Here is a 22,303-nt window from a genome sequence, read left to right as displayed (position 1 = left end):
TCAAGTACTCTCACCAAGGTGACTCTTTGAGTCTGTTCATTAGCTCACCCCACCAAGTACTCTCACCAAGTTGATTCTTTGAGTGCGTTCATCAAGTCACCCCACCAAGTACTCTCACCAAGTTGACTCTTTAAGTCTATTCATCAAGTCAACCCACCAAGTACTCACACCAAGCCAACTCTTTAGGTCCGTTCACCAAGTCACCCTGCCAAGTTGACCCTTTAAGTCTGTTCATCAAGTCACCCCACCAAGTACTCTCACCAAGTTGACCCTTTAAGTCCTCTTATCAACTCACCCCACCAAGTTGACTCTTTGAGTCTGTTCATCAAGTCTCAAGAACAAGTACTCTACCCAAGTCGACTGTTTATGTCCATTCATCAAGTCACTCAACCAAGTCAGCTCACCAAGTCGACTCTTTAAGTCCATTCATCAGTTCACCCTGCCAAGTACTCTCACCAAGTGGACTCTTTAAGTCTACTCATCAAGTCGATCCACCAAGTACTCTCACCAAGTCGACTCTTTGAGTTCGTTCATCAAGTCACCCCACCAAGTACTCTACCCAAGTCAATTCTTCAAGTGCGTTCATCAAGTCACCCCAAAGAGTACTCTCACCAAGTCAACTCTTTAAGTTTGTTCATCAAGTCACCCTACAAAGTACTCTCACCAAGTCAACTCTTTAGGTCCATTCATCAAGTCACCCTACCGAGTTGACCCTTCAAGTGTTTTCATCAAGTCACCCCACCAAGTACTCTCACCAAGTCGACTCTTTAAGTCTGTTCATCAAATCAACCCACCAAGTACTCTCACCAAGTCACCTCTTTAGGTACGTTCATCAAGTCACCCTAGCAAGTCGACCCTTTAAGTCTGTTCATCAGGTCACCCTGCCAAGTACTCTCACCAAGTTGACTCTTTAAGTCCTTTCATCAAGTCACCCCACCAGGTCGACTCTTTAAGTCCATTCATCAAGTCACCAGAACAAGTACTCTCACCAAGTTGACTCTTTAAGTCCATTCATCAAGTCACCCCATCCAGTCGGCCCACCAAGTACTCTCACCAAGTTGACACTTTATGTTCATTCAACAGTTCAGCCCACCAAGTACTCTTAACAAGTAGACTCTTATGTTAGATCATCGAGTCATGCCACCAAGTACTCTCACCAAGTCACCTCTTTGCGTATGTTCATCAAGTCACCAGAACAAGTACTCTCACCAAGTCAACACTTTAAGTCCATTCATCAAGTCACTCCACCAGGTCAGCCCACCAAGTTGACTCTTTAAGTTTGTTCATTAGTTCACCCCACCAAGTTCTCTCACCAAGTTGACTCTTTAAATCTGCTCATCATGTCGAGCCACCAAGTACTCTCATCGAGTTGACTCTTCAAGTTCATTCATCAAGTCACCCAATCAAGTACTCAAACCAAGTTGATTCTTCAAGTGCGTTCATCAAGTCACCCCACCAAGTACTCTCACCAAGTTGACTCATTAAGTCCTTTCATCAAGTCAGCCCACCAAGTACTCTCACCAAGTCAACTCTTTAGGTTTGTTCATCAAGTCACCCTGCCAAGTCAACCCTTTAAGTCCGTTCATCAGGTCAACCCACCAAGTACTCTCACCAAGTCGACTCCTTAAGTCCTTTCATCAAGTCACTCCACTAAGTTGACTCTTTAAGTTCGGTCATCATGTCACCAGAACAAGCACTCTAACCAAGTTGATTCTCTAAGACCGTTCATCAAGTCACCACACCAAGTCGGCCCACCAAGTACTCTCACCAAGTTGACTATTTAACTCTGTTCATCAAGTCACCCCACCAAGTACTCTCACCAAGTCAACTCTTTAGGACCGTTCATCAAATCACCCTACCAAGTCGACCCTTGAAGTTCATTCATCAAGTCACCCCACCAAGTATTCTCACCAATTCGGCTCTTTAAGTCCATTCACAAAGCCACCCAACTAGGTCGGCCCACCAAGTATTCTCACCAAGTCGACTCTCAAAGTCTGTTCATCAAGTCACCCCACCAAGTACTCTCACCAAGTCAACTCTTTAGGTCTGTTCATCAAGTCACCACACAAAGTCAACCCTTTAAGTTCGTTCATCAAGTCACCCTACCAATTCAACTCTTTAAGTCCTTTCATCAAGTCACCCCATCAAGCCAAGACTTTAAGTTCATTCATCAAGTCACCAAAAAAAGTACTCTCACCAAGTCAACTCTATAAGTTTGTTCATCAAGTCACCCCACTAGATCGACCCACCAAGTACTCCCACCAAGTCAACTCTTGAAGTTTGTTCATCAGTTCACCCTACCAAGTACTCTCACTAAGTCAACTCTTTAGGTCCAATTATCAAGTCACCCCACCAAGTTGACCCTTTAAGTCCATTCATCAAGTCATCCCACCAAGTACTCTCACCAAGTCAACTCTTTATGTGCTTTCATCAAGTCACCCCACCAAGTCGACTCTTCAAGTCCGTTCATCAATTCACCAGAACAGGTACTCTAACCAAGTCGACTCTTTAAGTCCATTCATCAAGTCACTCCACCAGGTCGGCCCACCAAGTACTCCCACCAAGTCGACTCTTTAAGGCTGTTCATCAGTACACCCTGGCAAGTACTCTCACCAAGTTGACTCTTTAAGTCTACTCATCAAGTCGAGCCACCAAGCACTCTCACCAAGTTGACTCTTTGAGTCTGTTCATCAAGTTACCCCACCAAGTACTCTAACCAAGTCGACTCTTTAAGTTCGTTCATCAAGTTTCCCCACCAAGTACTCTCACTGAGTCAATTCTTTAAGTCCTTTCATCAAGTCACCCCACCAAGTTGACTATTTAAGTCTTTTCATCAAGTCACCAGAACAAGTACTCTCACCAAGTTGATGCTTTATGTCCTTTCATCAAGTCACCCCACCAGGTCGGCCCACAAAGTACTCCCACCAAGTCGACTCTTTAAGTGAGTTCATCAGTTCACCCCGCCAAGTACTCTCACCAAGTGGACTCTTGAAGTATGCTCATCAACTCAAGCCACCAAGTACTCTCACCAAGTTGACTCTTTGAGTCTATTCATCAAGTCACCCCACCAAGTGCTCTCACCAAGTCAACTCTTTAGGTCTATTCACCAAGTCACCCCGCCAAGTCGACCCCTTAAGTTCTTTCATCCAGTCACCCAACCAAGTACTCTCACCAAGTCAACTCTTTAAGTCCTTTCACCAAGTCACCCCACCAAGTTGACTCTTTAACTTTGTTAATCAAGTCACCAAAACAAGTACAAGTACTCTCACCAAGTCAACTCTTTATGTTCATTCATCAAGTCACCCCACTAGTTTGGCCAACCAAGTACTCCCACCAAGTCGATTCTTTAAGTTTGTTCATCAATTCACCTGGCCAAGTACTCTCACCAAGTGGACTCTTTAAGTCTGTTCATCAAGTCGAGGCACCAAGTACTCTCAGCAAGTCAACTCTTTGATTCTGTTCATCAAGTCACCCCACCAAGTACTCTAACCAAGTTGATTCTTCAAGTGCATTCATCAAGTCACCTGACCAAGTAGTCTCACCAAGTTGACTCTTTAAGTCTATTCATCAAGTCACCCCACCAAGTACTCTCACCAAGTCAACTCTTTAGGTCCATTCATAGAGTCACCCCACCAAGTTGACCCTACAAGTGTGTTCATCAAGTCACCCCACCAAGTCGACTCTTTAAGTTCGTTCATCAAGTCACCCCGCTAGGTCAGCCCACAAATTACTCTCACCAAGTCGACTCTTTAAGTTCGTTCATCAAGTCACCCTGCTAGGTCAGCCCACCAAGTGGACTCTTTAACTTCGTTCATGAAGTCACTCTACCAAGTTGGCCCACCAAGTCAACTCTTTAAGTTCGTTCATCAAGTCACCCCAGCCGGTCAGCCCACCAAGTACTCTCACCAAGTCGACTCTTTAAGTTTGTTCATCAAGTCAACCCGCTAAGTCAGCCCACCAAGTACTCTCACCAAGTCAAATCTTTAGGTTTTTTCATCAAGTCACCCCGCCAAGTACTCTAAATAAGTCAACTCTTTAAGTTTTCTCATCAAGTTGCTCTGCCATGTTGGTCCACCAAGTACTCTCACCAAGTCGACCCTTTAAGTTCGGTCATAAAGTCACCCTGCCAGTTTGGCCCACCAAGTACTCTTACAAAGTCGACTCTTTAGGTTCGTTCATCAATTCACCCTGCCAGCTCAGCCCACCAAGTTCTCTCACCAAGTCGACTCTTTAAGTTCGTTCATCAAGTCACCCTGCCAGTTCGACCCACCAAGTACTCTCACAAAGTTGACTCTTTAAGTTCATTCATCAAGTCACCCTGCCAGGTTAGCCCACCAAGTACTCTCACCAAGTCACCACACTAGTTTGACCCACAAAGTTGACACTTTAAGTTCGTTCATCAAGTCGCTCGACCAAGTTGGCCCACCAAGTCAATTCTTTAATTTCATTCATCAAGTCACGTAACCAAGTCAGCCCACTGAGTACTCTCACCAAGTCGACTCTTTAAGTTTGTTCATCAAGTCACCCTGCCAGGTCAGCCCACGAAGTACTCTCACCAAGTCGACTCTTTAAGTTTTTTCATCAAGTCACCCTACTAGGTTGGCCCACCAAGTCGACTCTTTAAGTTCATTCATCAAGTCACCCTGCCAAGTCGGCCCACCAAGTCAACTCTTTGGGTTCGCTCATCAAGTCACCCCACCAAGTACTCTCACCAAGTTGACTCTTTAAGTTCATTCATCAAATCACCCTGCTATGTCAGCCCACCAAGTACTCTCACACAGTTGAGTCTTTAGTTTCATTCATCAAGTTACCCCTCCAGGTCAGCCCACCAAGTGGACTCTTTAAGTTTGTTCATCAAGTAACCTGGTCAGGTCAGCCCACCAAGTCACCAAGTACTCTCACCAAGTCGACTCTCTAAGTTCGTTCATCAAGTCAGCCAACCAGGTTAGGCCAACAAGTCGAATCTTTAAGTTTGTTCATCAAGTCACCTCGCCAGGTCGGCCCATCAAGTAGTCTCGCCAAGTCAACTCTTTAAGTTCATTTAGGCTAGCCAAGTCCACTCCCCAAGTCATATCACCACCAGGCTAGCCAACTCTACTCATCAAGGCATCTCACCATGTGGGCTTGCCAAGTCAGCCCAGAAAGTCACCTCAACGAGTTGACTCTTTAAGTAGAGACTCACCAATTCAAGTCACCACATTGACTTACCATGTCGCCTTACCAAGTTTCCCCACCCGGTCACATCTTAAAGTCTGCTCACCATGTCAGATTTCTAGCTTGATTCCCCAAGTCAGCTCACCAAGGTGGCTCGTGAGTCAAAAGTTCAAGTGCACCCACCAAGTCGAGTCTTTAAGTTCGCTCACCAGGTCCACTCGCTAGGTCAGCTCACGGAGTCAAGTCGTCTCACCTAGTTGACTTACCATCTTTCATCACTGTCAATTTACTCTTGTGGCTCATGAAATCATGCCACCTAACCGATGTCAATTTTTGGCTCCGTTGCCAAATTCAGCATAAATAGGGTCATGGATGGCTATTCGGTTACATTTTTAAATGAATTAATTTTTTTAAAGGACTTGTCTATGTGAATGCATATTCTCGAATGTAGAGCAAGCCTTGCACTAATATCTTATATAGGAGAGGCAATGTGCTCAAAATAAAGTCAAGTCATAATTTTCAAATTGGGTAGCCTTGGATATAAAATGGAAGTTGAGTCATTCTAGTCGAGCCATAATTTTTGAATTGGGTTGCCTATGATACAAAATTCAAGTCGAGCCATAATTTTCAAATTTGGGTAACTTGCGATATAAAATGGGTACCTGAGCCATTCTGCTTAAGTCATAATTTTCAAATCGGGTAGCTTCCGATATAAAATGTTCATCGAGCCATTCTAGTCGGTCTCCAAAAATTGATCAATTTATCCCCCTGACCAATGCAATCAAATTTCCTAACCAATGCCAATCTTTGTCTCCATTGACAACCTCATAAAAAATGGGGTTGTGGATGGCTATTCAGTCACATTATTCATTGAATTGGGTTTTAAGGTACTTGTCCACTGAATGTTCATTTCTAATGTAGAGTAATCCTTACACTAATAGCTTATATAGGGGAGATAGTGTTCTTGAAAAATGGTGAACAAGCCAGCCTGGCTGACCCGATCTGGGCGAGCCATGCTGGACAACCCGATCTGGGCAAGCCGTTCTCGCCGAGCCATGCTGACTAAGCCGATCTGGGTGAGCCATTCTGGCCAACCCTATTTGGGTGAGCCATGATGGCCAAGCTATTCTCGATGAGCCATGCTGGCAGACTCGATCTAGGTGAGCCATTCTGGCCGACCCGATTTGGCCGAGCTCCAAAAACAGTGTCATGGATGGCTATTTGGTCATATTTTTCATTGAATTGGATTTTTAAGGGATTTGTCTATGTTGTCACAAATTTCAAATGTAGAAGGAACCTCACACTAATATCTTATATAGGAGAGTTGGTTGCCGCGAGCCTCTCCCATGCCCCTTTCATTGATTCAACATTGGTGTCTACGCGGATCAAATTGTTGGGTTTTTAAACGGTGTATGCTGATGTTGAATCAATGAAAGGGGCATGAAGCAATCTTAGTGATTTCTTGGGCTCTCCTTTAGATCATTTTTTCTGATGAATCAATTTTGGAAAAGGTGAGGCAGCGGTTGCCGATCCATGGCGTGTCTTTTTGGTGATTTTAAAACTTGATCTAAACATGAGCCCTTGTCTAGCACTCCGACGTTGCTTGCTATAATGGCAATTTTCTATGGGTGCTTGGTTTTTTAGCAATTTGTCATGGTGTACTTATCATGGCTACATGGGAGCTTTAATACTGAAAGCTCTCGATAGAAAATGGTGGCCGAGCCATGTTGGCCGACTCAATCTGGTCGAGCCATACTAGTCGACCTATTTTGGGCGAGCCATTCTGGCTGACGCGATCTGGGCGAGCCGTGCTGGCTGACCCAATCTGGGTGAGCCATTCTAGCCAACATGATCTGGGTGAGCCATTCTGGCTGACCCGATCTGGATGAGCCATTTTTGTCGACCTGATTTGGCCGAGATTAAAAAATGATGTTGTGGATGGCTGTTTGGTCACATTTTTCATTGAATTAGATTTTTAAGGGATTTATTTGAGCTATCACAGATTTCTAATGCAGAAGGAGCCTCGTACTAATAGCTTATATAGGAGAGGTTGTTGCCATGATCCTCTCCCATGCCCCTTTCAATGATTCAACATTGGTGTCTAGGCCGATCAGATTGTTGGATTTTCAAATGGTGTATGCTGATGTTGAATCAATGAAAGCGGCATGAAGCGATCTCTGAGTGCTTTTCCCTTTAGATCATGTTTTTCAATGACTCAATTTTGGAAAAGGTTAGGTAGGAGTTGCAAATCCATGGCATGTCTTTTTGGTGATTTTAAAACTTGATCTAAATGTGAGCCCTTGTCTAGCACTCTGGCATTGCTTGGTATAATGGCAATTTTCTCTGGGTGCTTGGCACTCTAGCAATTTGTCATGGTGTACTTATCATAGCTACATGGGAGCTTTAATACCAAAAGCTCTCAGCAAAAAATGGTGGCTGAGCCATGTTGGCTGACCCGATCTGGGCGAGCCATTCTAGTTGACCTGATCTGGGCGAGCCGTGCTGGCCGACCCGATCTGGCTGAGCTATTTTCGTTGACCCAATCTTGCCGAGCTCCAAAAACAGTGTCGTGGATGGTTGTTTGGTCACATTTTTCATGAAATTGGATTTTTAAGGGATTTTTTTGTGCAACCGTAGATTTCAAATGTAGAAGAAGCCTCGCACTAATAGCTTATATAGGAGAGGTGGTTGCCGCAAGCCTCTCCCATGCCCCTTTCATTGATTCAACATTGGTGTCTAGGCGGATTGAATTGTTGGATTTTCAAATGGTGCATGCTAAAGTTAAATCAATGAAAGGGGCATGAAGTGATCTCTGAGTGCTTTTACTTAGACTCTCCTTTAGATCATGTTTTTCGATAACTCAATTTTGGAAAAGGTGAGGCAGCAGTTCCCGATCCATGGCGTGTCTTTTTGGTGATTTTAAAACTTGATCTAAACGTGAGCCCTTGTCTAGCACTCTGACATTGCTTGGTATAATGGCAATTTTCTATGGGTGCTCAGCACTCTAGCAATTTTTCATGGTGTACTGATCGCGGCTACATGGGAGCTTTAATATCGAAAGCTCTCAATGAAAAATGGTAGCTGACCCATGCTGACCAACCTGATCTAGGTGAGCCATGCTGGCTGACCCGATCTGGCTTAGCCATTTTTGTCAACTCGATCTGGCTCTTCTTTCTCACCCCATTGGCACAAATTCAAGAGTTGTTTAATAGTGGTTGTCATTCCAATGTGTCATTGTGGTAATCTAGAGAGCAATGCTAAGGGCGAGAGCTTGCATCTAGCATTTGGGATGTTTGTGCAAGCGAGTAGGGGAGCTTATCTTATCAGAACCTCTCTGTGGCCTTTGAATATAGACCCAGTACTGACAATATCGATGGATACAAGCCTTGGATTCTAAATTTTTTTAGCTAACATTGGTTTTTGTGAGAGATGGGTACAAAAGCACTTTCTGATTGCTACACGGGAGCTCCCTAAGATCGCCTTCGTGCCAACTCAATCGACACAACATTGGGAATGGTTCGACAGTGGTTGTCATTCCAATGTGTCATCAGAATGTCTTGGAAAGTGGCCTTTCAAGTGCAAGCTCACATCTAGCACTTGGATTGTGCGTCATCACAAGTGAATGGGGAGATCTCTCTGTGAATGGCGGCATGGTGATTGCAAGAGAAAATTGACTTAGTAGTCAGAGCATTGGCCTCGAGCCATTGTGACGGCCTTTCAATTTCTCTATAATTACAACCTATTTTTGCACAGTAGTGGAGTTTTCATGTAAGATTGGCCTTTTTTCTTGACAGTTCCAGGAGATGACCTCTGGAACTTTTGGATTGGGCCCCTTCAAGGTGAAATTCATCTAGTTGATCGAATGAGCTCGATGACCATTTCACTCCCTTGGCTCCATGAATTCAAATCCCATCTAGCTGCCATAGACACTCCAAATTTCGAGCCATTGTTACCATGCCATCCTACTCAAACTCCTAGACAATCAAGGCCAACATTGTGTCTGCTCCTCTCAAGTAAACCTCAAAAAAGACACCGAGGCAAACGATATTGTCGAGTCATCCTACCTGAGTTGTTCCACCCGAGCTAAGCTATTCTGCCTGATCTCCAAAAGGTGGCCATTTCACTACCTTGGCTCCATGAATTCCTATCTCCTAACCGATGACAATCTTTTGCTCCTCTGCCGACCTGATAAAAAATGGGGTCGTGGATGGTTGTTTTGTCACATTTTTCAATGATTTGGATTTTTAAGGCAGTTGTCAGTGTGTTTGCTAATTTATAATGCAAAGCAAGCCCTGCACTAATAGCTTATATAGGAGAGGTGGTTGCCGCGATCCTCTCCCCTTCCCCTCTCATTGATTCAACACTGGTGTCAAGGCAGATGGATATGTCTAATTTTGAAATAGTGGACGTTGAAATTGAATCAATTAGAGGGACATGAAGCCCACCGTCGAGGTGCTATTCCTCGACTATCCTTTAGATCATGTTTTCTTGTCACTCAGCTGGCGCAATTTTAGAAAAAGGTTTGGCAGCAGTTGCCAGCCCTCACCATGTCTACTTGGTGATTTTAAAATTTGATCTAAAACAGGAGCCCTCGTCTAGCACCTCCATCTAGTGTTGCTCGAGTATTGCATAAATTTTTTCTATTGGTACAAATCCCCTAATGAATGCCTATCCTTGGACTGTCTCTTAGATCACCTTCTTTGATCACTCGATTGATGCAATTATGGAAGAGACTTGGCAGCGGTTTCCATTCTACAGCACATCTATTTAGTGATTTCGAAGTTGATCTAACGGTGAGCCCTTGTCTATCCATGAGGTGGGTGCCTGGCACTCTAGCAATTTTGTTTTTTCCTATTGTGGTTGCAATGGGAGCTTTGATAACAAAAGCTCTCGATGACCCTCCCCAATAGAATCAGTGCTAGTGTTCAAGAAAGACATTTTATTCAGATTTGGAATATTGGCACCAGCATCATTTCTATTGGGAGGGCCATGAAGCCATCCCAATTTTGCTATGTGAGGGCTCTCTCCCTAGAGTCGTTGTCTTTGCAACAACTTCTTTTGAAATTTTTTTTTAGAATGGTTCAACAGTAGTTGTCATTCCAATGGTACCATTGTGGTGGTTGCCTCGGCAATGATCTGAAGGGTGAGTCATCATCGAGCAGCTAGGCTGCACATCACGAGTGACAAGGGAGCCTTTGTAATCGAAAGCTCCGCATGGCCATTCGATGAGAAGAGTCATTGCTTGTGTGAGCAAGGATGAATGCAGCCTCAGATTCCAAACAAAATCAACGACATCGGATCTATATAAGAGCGGAATGAAGCAGCAGCCCATTTGCTATGCATAGCTCCCCAAAGTTTCTCTTCTTTCTCACTCCATCGACACAAATTTGGGAGTTGTTCGACAACGGTTTTCATTCCAATGTATCATTGCAATGATCTGGAGAGTGATGCTAAGGGTGGGAGCTTGTGTCTAGCATTTGGGATGTTTAAGCGAGCGAGCAGGGGAGCTTCTCTTATTGGAACCTCTCCATGGCCTTTGAATTTATAGACCCAGTGCCAACAATATCGATGGATACGACCCTTGGATTCTAAATTTGTTTAGAGCTAACATTGGTTTTTGTGAGAGATGGGTATGAAAGCACATCCTGATTGCTATGTGGGAGCTCCCTAAGGTCACCTCTGTGCCAACTCAATCGGCACAACATTGGGAATGGTTTGACAGTGATTGTCATTCCAATGTGTCATCGGGGGATGTCTTGGAAAGTGGTCTTTCAAGGGCAAGCTCACATCTAGCACTTGGATTGTGTGTCACATCACAAGTGAATGGGGAGATCTCTCTGTGAACGGTGGCATGGTGATTGCAAGAGAAAATTGACTTAGTCAGAGCATTGGCCTCAAGCCATTGTGACGGCCTTGCAATTTCTCTTTAATTGGAACCTATGTTTGCATAGTAGCAAAGTTTGCATGTAAGATTGGCCTTTTTCTTGATAGTTCTAGGAGATGACCTTCGAAACCTTTGGATTGGGCCCCTTCAAGGTGAAATTCATCTAGTTGATCGGATGAGCTGGATGACTATTTCACTCCCTTGGCTCCATGAATTCACATCTCCTAACCGATGACAATTTTTTGCTCCTCTGACAACCTCATAAAAAATTGGATCGTGGATGGCTGTTTGGTCTTAATTTTCAATGATTTGGATTTTTAAGATAGTTGTCGGTGTGTTCGCTAATTTCTAATGTAGAGTGAGCCTCACACTAATAGCTTATATAGGAGAGGTGGTTGTCGTGAGCCTCTCCCATGCCCCTCTCAGTGATTCAATGCCGGTGTCAGGGTGGATGGATATGTCAAATTTTGAAATAGTGGACGCCAACGTTGAACCAATTAGAGGGGCATAAAACCCACCCTCGAGGTGCTATTCCTTGACTCTCCTTCAGGTCATGTTTTTTTGTCACTCAGCTGGCACAATTTCAGAAAAAGGTTTGGCAGCAGTTGCCAGCCCTCACCACGTGTACTTGGTAAATTTAAAACTTGATCTAAAATGGGAGCCCTCGTCTAGCACCTCCGCCCAGTGTTGCTCAGGTATTGCATGAATTTTTTCTATCAGCACGAATCCCCCAATGAATGCCTAGCCTTGAACTCTCTCTTAGATCAGCTTCTTTGATCACTCAGACTGATGCAATTATGGATGAGACTTGGTAGCAGTTTCCATTCTACAGCATGTCTATTTAGTGATTTTGAAGTTGATCTAATGGCAAGCCCTTGTCTAGCCATGAGGTGGGTACTTGGTGCTCTAGCAATTTTTTGTGTGCCTATCGTGGCTACAATGGGAGCTTTGATAACAAAAGCAATTGGTGACCCTCCCCAATAGAATCATAGCTAGTGTTCAAGAAAGACACATTATTCAAATTTGGAATATTGGCACCAGCATTGTTTCTATTGGGAGGGTCGTGAAGCCATCCCAATTTTTCTATGTGAGGGCTCTCTCCCTAGAGTCATTCTCTTTGCAAAAACTTCTTTGGCACAAAATTTTTGGAATGGTTTAGTAGCGGTTGTTGTTCCAATGGTGATGTTGTGGTGGTTTCCTGGGCAATGATCTGAAGGGCAAGCTATCATCTAGTAGTTGGGCTGCGCATCACGAGTGACAAGGGAGCCTTTGTAATCAGAAGCCCCCCATGGTCATTCAATGAGAAGAGCCATTCCTTTTGTGAGCAAGGATGAATGTAGCCTCAGATTCCAAATGAAATCAATGACATTAGATCTATATAAGAGTGGAATGAAGTAGCAGCCCATTTTCTATGCACGGCTCCTCAAAGTTTCTCTTCTTTCTCACTCCATCAGCACAAATTTGGGAGTTGTTCGATAGCCATTGTCATTGCAATGTGTGATTGCAGTGATCTGGAGAGCAATGCTAAGGGTGGGAGCTTGTGTCTAGCATTTGGGATGTTTGTGCAAGATAGCAAGGGAGCTTCTCTTATCAAAACCTCTTTGTGGCCTTTGAATATAGATCCAATGCTGACGATATTGATGGATACGAGCCTTGGATTCTAAATTTGTTTAGAGATAACATTGGTTTTTGTGAGAGATGGGTACAAAAGCATATCTCGATTACTATGCGAGAGCTCCCTAAGGTCACCTCTATGCCAACTCAATTGGCACAACATTGGGAATGGTTTGATAGTGGGATTTGTTCCAATGTGTCATCGAGGGATGTCTTGGAAAGTGGTCTTTCAAAGGGCAAGCTCACATCTAGCACTTGGATTGTGTGTCTCATCACAAGTGAATGGGGAGATCTCTCTATGAATGGTGGCATGGTGATTGCAAGAGAAAATTGACTTAGTCGAAGCATTGGCCTCAGGCCATTGTGACAGCCTTGCAATTTCTCTTTAATTGCAACCTATGTTTGTGTAGTAGCAGAGTTTGCATGTAAGATTGGCCTTATTCTTGACAGTTCTAGGAGATGACCTCTAAAACTTTTGGATTGGGCCCCTTCAAGGTGAAATTCATCCAATTGATTGGATGAGCTCGATGACAATTTCACTCCCTTGGCGCCATAAATTCACATCTCCTAACCGATGACAATCTTTTGCTCCTCTGTCGACCTCATAAAAAATTGGGTCGTGGATGGTTGTTTGGTCAGATTTTTCAACGATTTGGATTTTTAAGGTAGTTTTTGGTGTTTTTGCTAATTTCTAATGTAGAACGAGCCTCGCAGTAATATCTTATATAGGAGAGGTGGTTGTCGTGAGCCTCTCTCGTGCCCCTCTCATTGATTCAACGAAGGTGTTAGGGTGGATGGATATGTCAAATTTTGAAATGGTGGAGGATGACGTTGAATCAATTAGAGGGGGATGAAGCCCACCCTCGAGGTGCTATTCCTCGACTCTCCTTTAGATCATGTTTTCTTGTCACTCAGCTGGCACAATTTCAAAAAAAGGTTTGGCAGCGATTTCCAGCCCTCACTGTGACTACTCGGTGATTTTAAAACCTGATCTAAAATGGGAACCTTCATCTAGCACCTTCGTCCGGTGTTGCTTGGGTATTGCATAAATTTATGCTATCGGTGTGAATCCCCCAATGAATCCCTAGCCTTGGACTCTCTCCTAGATCACCTTCTTCGATTACTCGACCGACGCAATTACAGAAGAGACTTGGTAGTGGTTGCCATTCTACAGCGCGTTTGTTCAACGATTTCGAAGTTGATCTAATGGCGAGCCCTTGTCTCGCCATGAGGTGGGTGCTTGATGCTGTAGCAGTTTTTTGTGTGCCTATCAGGGCTATAATGGGAGCTTTGAGAAAAAAGCTCTTGGTGACTCTCCCCAATAGAATCGGTGCTGGTGTTCAAGAAAGACACATTATTAAGATTTGGAATATTTGCACCAACATTGTTTCTATTGGGAGGGCTGTGAAGTCATCACAATTTTTCTATGCGAGGGCTCTCTCCAAAAAGTCATTCTCTTTGCAACTACTTCTTTGGAACAAAATTTTTGGACTAGTTTGGTAGTGGTTTTCATTCTAATGGTGACGTTGGGGTGGTTGCCTAGGTAGCGATCTGAAGGGCGAGCCATTGTCTAGCAGTTGGGTTGTGCATCACGAGTGACAAGAGAGCCTTTTTTATCGAAAGCTCCCCATGGCCATTCGATTAGAAGAGCCATTGCTTGTGTGAGCAAGGACAAATGTAGCCTCAAATTCCAAATGAAATCAACAATGTCGGATCTATATAAGAGCGAAATGAAGTAGTAGCAGCCCATTTGCTATGCGTGTCTCCCTAAAGTTGCTCTTCTTTCTCACTCCATTGCCACAATTTCGGGAGTTGTTCGATAGCAGTTGTCATTCCAATGTGTCATTGCGGTGATCTAGAGAGTGATGCTAAGGGCAGGAGCTTGTGTCTAGAATTTGGGATGTTTGTGCGAGTGAGTAGGGGAGCTTCTCTTATCAAAACCTCTCCATGGCCTTTGAATAAAGACCTAGTGTCGACGACATTGATGGATATAAGCCCTTGGCTTCTAAATTTTTTCATAGCTAACACTAGTTTTTGTCAGAGATGGGTATGAAAGCACATCTCGATTGCTACACGGGAGCTCCCTAAGGTTACCTCTGTGCCAACTCGATCGATACAACATTGGGAATGTTTCGATAGTGGTTGTCATTCCAATGTATCATCGGCAGGTGTCTTGGAAAGTGGTCATTCAAGGGTGAGCTCACGTCTAGCACTTGGATTGTGCATTGCATCACAAGTGAATGGGGAGATCTCTCTATGAACAACGACATGGTGATTGGAAGAGAAAATTGACTTAGTCAGAGCATTGGCCTCGGCCCATTGTGACGACCTTGCAATTTCTCTTTAATTGCAACCTATGTTTGTGCAGTAGCAGAGTTTGCATGTAAGATTGGCCTTGTTCTTGATAGTTCCACGAGATGACCTTCGATACTTTTGGATCCAACCCCTTGAAGGTGAAATTCATCCAACTGATCGGATGAGCTCAATGACCATTTTAGTCCCTTGGCTCCATGAATTCACATCTCCTAATTGATGACAATCTTATGCTCCTCTATCGACCTCATAAAAAATTGGGTTGTGGATGGCTGTTTGGTCAGAATTTTCAACGATTTGGATTTTTAAGGTAGTTTTCGGTGTGTTCACTAATTTCTAATGCAGAGCTAGCCTCGCACTAATAGCTTATATAGGAGAGGTGGTTATTGTGAGCCTCTGCTGTGCCCCTCTCATTGATTCAACACCAGTGTCAAGGCGGGTGGATATGTCAAATTTTGAAATGGTGGACACTAACATTAAATCAATAGGAGGGGCATGAATCCTACCCTTGAGGTGCTATTCCTTGACTCTCCTTTAGATCATCTTTTCTTGTCACTCAGCTGGCATAATTTCAAAAAAAGGTTTGGCACTGATTGCCAGCCCTCACCGCATCTACTTGGTGATTTTAAAACTTGATCTAAAATGGGAGCCCTCGTCTAGCACCTCCATCCGGTGTTGCTCGGGTATTGCATAATTTTTTTCTATCGGCACGAATCCCCCAATGAATTCCTACCCTTGGACTCTCCATTAGATCACCTTCTTTGATCACTCGACTAACGTAATTACAGAAGAGACTTGGTAGCGGTTGCCATTCTACAGCGCTTCTGTTCTGCAATTTTGAAGTTGATCTAATAATGAGCCCTTTTCTAGCCATGACGTTGGTGGTGGGTGCTCTAGAAAAAAATTTGTGTGCCTATCGTGGCTACAATGGGAGAGTTTGTTGCCGCGAGCCTCTCCCGTGCCTCCTCATTGATTCAACACCAGTGTCAAGGCAGATGGATATTTTAGATTTTGAAATGGTGGATGTCGACGTTGAATCAATTAGAGGGGTATGAAGCCCACCCTCGAGGTGCTATTCTTGGACTCTCCTTTAGATCATGTTTTCTTGTCACTCAGCTGGCAAAATTTCAGAAAAAGGTTTGGTAGTAGTTGCGAGCCCTCACCGTGTCTACTTGGTGATTTTAAAATTTGATCTAAAATGGGAGCCCTCGTCTAGCACCTCCGTCCGGTGTTGCTCAGGTATTGCATAAATTTTTGCTATCAGCGTGAATCCCCCAACAAATGCCTACCCTTGGACCCTCTCTTAGATCACCTTCTTCGATCACTCGACCAACACAATTACAGAAGAGACTTGGCAGTGGTTGCCATTCTACAACGCATTTGTTCTGCAATTTTGAAGTTGATCTAATGTCGAGCCCTTGTCTAGCCATGAGGTGGGTGCTTGGCACTCAAAAAAAATTTGTGTGCCTATCATGGCTACAATGGGATAGGTGGTTATTGCGAGCCTCTCTCATGCCCCCCTTATTGATTCAATTCCGATGTCAGGATGGATGGATATGTCATATTTTTAAATGATGGATGCTGACGTTGAATTAATTAGATGGGCATGAAGCCCACCCTAGAGGTGCTATTCCTCAACTCTCACTTAGATCATGTTTTCTTGTCACTCAATTGGCGTAATTTTAGAAAAAGTTTTGGCAGCAGTTGCCAACCCTCACCACATCTACTTGGTGATTTTAAAACTTGATCTAAAATGAGAGCCCTCATCTAGCACGTTCTTTCAGTGTTGCTCGGGTATTGCATAAATTTTTGCCATCAGCATGAATCCCCCAACAAATGCCTACCCTTGGACTCTCTCTTAGATCACCTTCTTTGATCACTCGACCGATGCAATTACGGAAGAGACTTGGCAGTGGTTGCCATTCTACAATGTGTCTGTTCAGCGATTTCATAGTTGATCTAATGGCAAGCCCTTGTCTATCCATGAGGTGGGTGTTCAACGCTCTAGCAATTTTTCGTGTGCCTATCACGGCTAAAATGGGAGAGGATTTTTCCGCGAGCCTCTCCTGTGCCCCCCTCATTGATTAAATGCTACTGTCAAGGCAGATGGATATGTCAGATTTTGAAACTATGGATGCTGATGTTGAATCAATTAGAGGGGAATGAAGCCAACCCTCGAGGTGCTATTCCTTGACTCTCCTTTAGATTATGTTTTCTTGTCACTCAGCTGGCGCAATTTTGAAAAAAGGTTTGGCAGTGGTTGCCAACCCTCACCGTATCTACTTGGTGATTTTAAAACTTGATCTAAAATGGGAGCCCTTTTCTAGCACATCCATCCAGTGTTGCTTGGGTATTGCATAATTTTTTGCTATTAGCGTGAATCCCCCAATGAATGCCTACCCTTGGACTGTCTCTTAAATCACCTTCTTCGATCACTCAACTGACGCAATTACAGAAGAGACTTGGCAGTGGTTTCCATTCTACAGCACGTCTATTCAGCGATTTTGAAGTTGATCTAATGGCAAGCCCTTGTCTAGCCATGAGGTGGGTGGTGGGCGCTCTAGCAATTTTTTGTGTGCCTATTGTGGCTACAATGGGAGAGGTGGTTGCCATGAGCCTCTCTTGTGCCCCTCTCATTGATTCAACATTAGCGTCAAGGTGGATGGATATGTCAAATCTTGAAATAGTGGATGCTGACGTTGAATCAATTAGAGGGGCATCAAGCCAACCCTCGAGGTGCTATTCTTAGACTCTCCTTTAGATCATGTTTTCTTGTCACTCAGCTGGCGCACTTCCAAAAAAAGGTTTGGCAGTGGTTGCCATCCCTCACCACGTCTACTTGGTGATTTTAAAAATTTATCTAAAATGGGAACCCTCGTCTAGCACCTCTATCCAGTGTTTCTTGGGTATTGCATAAATTTTTTCCATCAGCGTGAATCCCCCAATGAATGCCTACCCTTGGACACTCTCTTAGATCACCTTCTTCAATCACTTACCAATGCAATTATGGAAGAGACTTGGTAGTGGTTGCCATTCTACAGCGCATCTGTTCAGCACTTTTGAAATTGATCTAATGGAGAGCCCTTGTCTAGCCATGAGGTGGGTGCTAGGTGCTCTAGAAATTTTTTGTGTGCCTATCGCGGCTACAGTTGGAGAGGTGGTTGTCGCGAGCCTCCCTCATCCCCCTATGATTGATTCAATGCCAGTGTCAAGGTGGATGGATATGTCATATTTTGAAATGGTGGACATCAACGCTGGATCAATTAGAGGGGCATATAGCCCACTCTTTTCTAGCCATGAGGTGGGTGTTTGGCACTCTAGCAAATTTTTGTGTGCCTATTTTGGCTACAATGGGAGCTTTGATAAAAAAAGCTCTTAGTGACCCTCCCTAGTAGAATCAGTGCAGGTGTTCGAGAAAGACATGTTATTCAGATTTCAAATATTGGCTCCAACATCATTTCTATTGGAAGGGGTATGAATCTATCCTGATTTTGCTATGCGAGGGCTCTCTCCCTAGAGTCATTCTCTTTGCAACAACTTCTTTGGCACAAAATTTTTGGAATGGTTCAGCAGCGATTGTCATTCCAATGGTGCCATTATGGTGGTTGCCTGGGCAGTGATCTGAAGGGCAAGTCATCATCTAGCAGTTGGGCTGCGTATCATGAGTGACAAGGGAGCCTTTGTTATCGGAAGCTCCATGTGGCCATTTGATCAGAAGAGCCATTGCTTGTGTGAGCAAGGACGAATGCAACCTCAGATTCCAAATGAAATCAACAACATCAGATCTATATCTAAGAGCGGAATGAAGTAGCAACCCATTTGCTATCTGTGGGTCCCCATAGTTGCCCTTCTTTCTCACTCCATCGACACAAATTTGGGAGTTGTTCAACAGTGGTTGTCATTCCAATGTGTCATTGCGGTGATCTCGAGAGCGATGCTAAGGGTGGGAGCTTGTGTCTAGCATTTGGGATGTTTGTGGAAGTGAGTAGGGGAGCTTCTCTTATCAAAAACTCTTGGTGGCCTTTGAATATAGACCTGGTGCTGACGATATCAATGGATACGAGCCTTGGATTCTAAATTTGTTCATAGATAACATTTGTTTTTGTGAGAGATGGGTACGAAAGCACATCCTGATTTCTACGCAGGAGCTCTCTAAGGTCACCTCTGTGCACCTTGATCAACACAACATTGGGAATGGTTTGACAGTGGTTGTCATTCCAATGTGTCATCGAGATGTCCTAGAAAGTGGTCTTTTAAGGGTGAGCTGGCGTCTAGCACTTGGATTGTGTGTCACGTCACAAGTGAATGGGGAGATCTCTCTATAATTAGTGGCATGGTGATTGCAAGAGAAAATTGACTTAGTCAGAGCATTGTCCTCAAGCCATTATGACAGCCTTGCAATTTCTCCTTAATTGCAACCTATGTTTGCGCAATAGGAGAGTTTGCATGTAAGATAGGCCTTGTTCTTGGCAGTTCTAGGAGATGACCTCCAGAACTTTTGGATTGGGCCCCTTCAAGGTGAAATTCATCCAGTTGATCAGATAAAGCTCGATGTGCTTGTATCTATTCTGAGATGGTAATGATGGTCATTAATATTTGGCAGTGAGTATATCCCATTTGGTAATCGCAATGGTAGAGCTGGTGGGAAGTACTTGTCACTTTGTTTTTTTGGATACCCTATATGTAGGTGTCTGCATGGCTTGTAACACACTACACATTTGGTGTTCGATTCTAAGATGCGCTTTTTGCTGAGTGTATGGAGTTGTATCTTTTAGCCAAGGACTCTGTCTCTTGGCCTGTTCTATCATTGCATTTTTATCTTGCCTAGATGGCAAGAAGGAAAGAGATGGTTGCACTGGTGCATTGCTCGACATCCATAATTTCATCAAGGGTCCACTCTCCACCCTATGTTTTTGCTTATTGGTAGAGCCTTGGGATTGAGAGCGGGGCCGGCAAAAGGTTTGTTTGCCACATAATTTATTTGCTAGTGTATTCTCTGTGTGTGCTCACCTCTTCACTATCTCAGCCTACAGAAGTGCATGGCACTGTCATGATAGCTTTTTTGGTCTGGGCCAATAGAAGTGTAGAGTATTATTGATAATTTTTGTTTGGATACAGAAACTCTCCATGCCCTGTCCTGCCCATGCGATCTGAATGGCTGTGGCTCATGGGCTCTGTGGGAGATACTCTTCTTCAACTCCCCCCTAAAGAGAGCATTCAGTGTTTGCATTGTAGTCATATGCTTGTCTCAAAGATTAAGCCATGCATGTCTTAGTATAAACTATTTCAAACTGTGAAACTGCAGATGGCTCATTAAATAAGTTATAGTTTCTTTAATGGTACTTTGCTACTCAGATAACCGTAGTAATTCTAGAGCTAATACGTGCACCAAATCCTGACTCTCAAAAGGGATGCATTTATTAGATAAAAGGTCAGTGTGAGCTCGCCCGCTATTCTGATGATTCATGATAACTTGATAGATCGTACAACCTTTGTGCTAGCGATGCTTCATTCAAATTTTTGCCCTATCAACTTTCGATGGTAGGATAGAGGCCTACCATGGTGGTGATGGGTGATGAAGAATTAGGGTTCGATTCTAGAGAGGGAGCCTAAGAAATGGCTACGACATCCAAGGAAGGCAGCAGGCACACAAATTACCCAATCCTGACACGGGGAGTTAGTGACAATAAATAACAATACTTGGCTGATCGAGTCTGGTAATTGGAATGAGTACAATCTAAATCCCTTAACAAGGATCCATTGGAGGGAAAGTCTAGTGCAACAAGCTGCAGTAATTGCAGCTCCAATAGTGTATATTTAAGTTGTTGTCGTTAAAAAGCTTGTTGTTGGACCTTGGGTCATCACGGTCAGTCTGCCTTCTGGGTGTGCACTGGCCCTCACGTCCCTTCTATCGACGGCATGTTCTTGGCCTTAATTGGCTAGGTTGTGGTACAGGTGCCGTTACTTTGAAAAAATTAGAGTGCTCAAAGCAAGCCTATGCTCTGAATACATTAGCATGAAATAACGTGATAGGAGTCTAGTCCTATTTCGTTGGCCTTCGGGATCAGAGTAATGACTAATAGGGACTGTCGGTGGCACTCGTATTTCATTGTTAGAGGTGAAATTCTTGGATTTATGGAAGAGGAACCACTGTAAAAGCATTTTCCAAGGATGTTTTCATTAATCAAGAATGAAAGTTAGGGGCTCAAAGATGATCAGATACTGTCCTAATCTCAACCATAAATGATGTCGACCAGGGATCGACAGATATTGCTCTAAGGACACCGCCAGCACCTTCTAAGAAATCAGAGTGTTTGGGTTCCAGGAGGAGTATGGTCGCAAGGCTGAAACTTAAAGGAATTGATTGAAGGGCACCACCAGGAGTGGAGCCTATGACATAATTTGACTCAACATGGGGAAACTTACTAGGTCTAGACATAGTAAGGATTGAACAATTGAGAGCTCTTTCTTGATTCTATTGGTGGTGGTGCATGGCTATTCTTAGTTGGTGGAGCAATTTGTCTAGTTAATTCCATTAACAAATGAGACCTAAGCCTGATAACTAGCTACATGGAGGTTCCCCTTTGCAGCCAGCTTCTTAGAGGGACTATGGCCTCCTAGGCCATGGAAGTTTGAGGAAATAACAGGTCTGTGATGCCCTTAGATGTTCTGGGCCACACACGTGCTACACCGATGCAACCAATGAGTTACTCTCCTTGGCTCGAAAGGTTTGGGAAATCTTGCCAAATTGCATTGTGATGGGAATAGACCATTGCAATTATTGATCTTCAACAAGGAATTACTAGTAAGCACGAGTCATCAGTTCATGTTGACTACGTTCCTACCCTTTATACACAATGCCTGTTGCTCCTACCGATTGAATGATCTGGTGAAGTGTTCGAATCACAATGACAATGACGGTTCCTATCGGTGACGTTGCAAGAAGTTCATTGAACCTTATCATTTAGAGGAAGGTGAAGTCATAACAAGGTTACTATAGGTGAACTTGCGGTAGGATCATTGTCAGTTCAAGACCTTGAATTGTGTAGGGGATGGAGCTAGCCTCCTCCTTGCCCCCAAAATCTCAGTGACATGCAAACACTTGGCCCTACAGCGATGTGCTGGATGACCAAGCTATAGATCTAGCATCGTTGAGGTCAAGGATCACATCGAATGCCATGATCAAAAGCGTGGATTCCCCGCGGTGTGAAGAAGAGACTCAGATGCAATCTGGATTAGGATCAGTGCCTTCGAACAACGTCTATGTTAGAGCGAGAAGTCTCTACTTGGTTGCAGTTTAGAGGGGGTCCGAGGCTCATCCCTTGTTGAGATTTCATG

At 43.9% G+C, this 22,303-nt stretch overlaps 1 pseudogene; it reads left to right on the top strand.

Annotated features, from left to right (window-relative positions):
- Nucleotides 1-20,180: 20,180 nt before the first annotated feature.
- Nucleotides 20,181-21,988, top strand: LOC149573762 (18S ribosomal RNA; annotated as a pseudogene).
- The last annotated feature ends 315 nt before the right edge of the window (nt 21,989-22,303 follow it).

This window comes from Cupressus sempervirens, chromosome 2 (genome assembly GCF_028749045.1).
Source record: "Cupressus sempervirens isolate cs-2001-9-10 chromosome 2, ASM2874904v1, whole genome shotgun sequence".
Taxonomy (NCBI): Eukaryota; Viridiplantae; Streptophyta; class Pinopsida; order Cupressales; family Cupressaceae; genus Cupressus; species Cupressus sempervirens.
The sequence above is the reverse complement of the archived record's forward strand: the minus strand, read 5'-3'. Positions and strand labels throughout refer to the sequence as shown.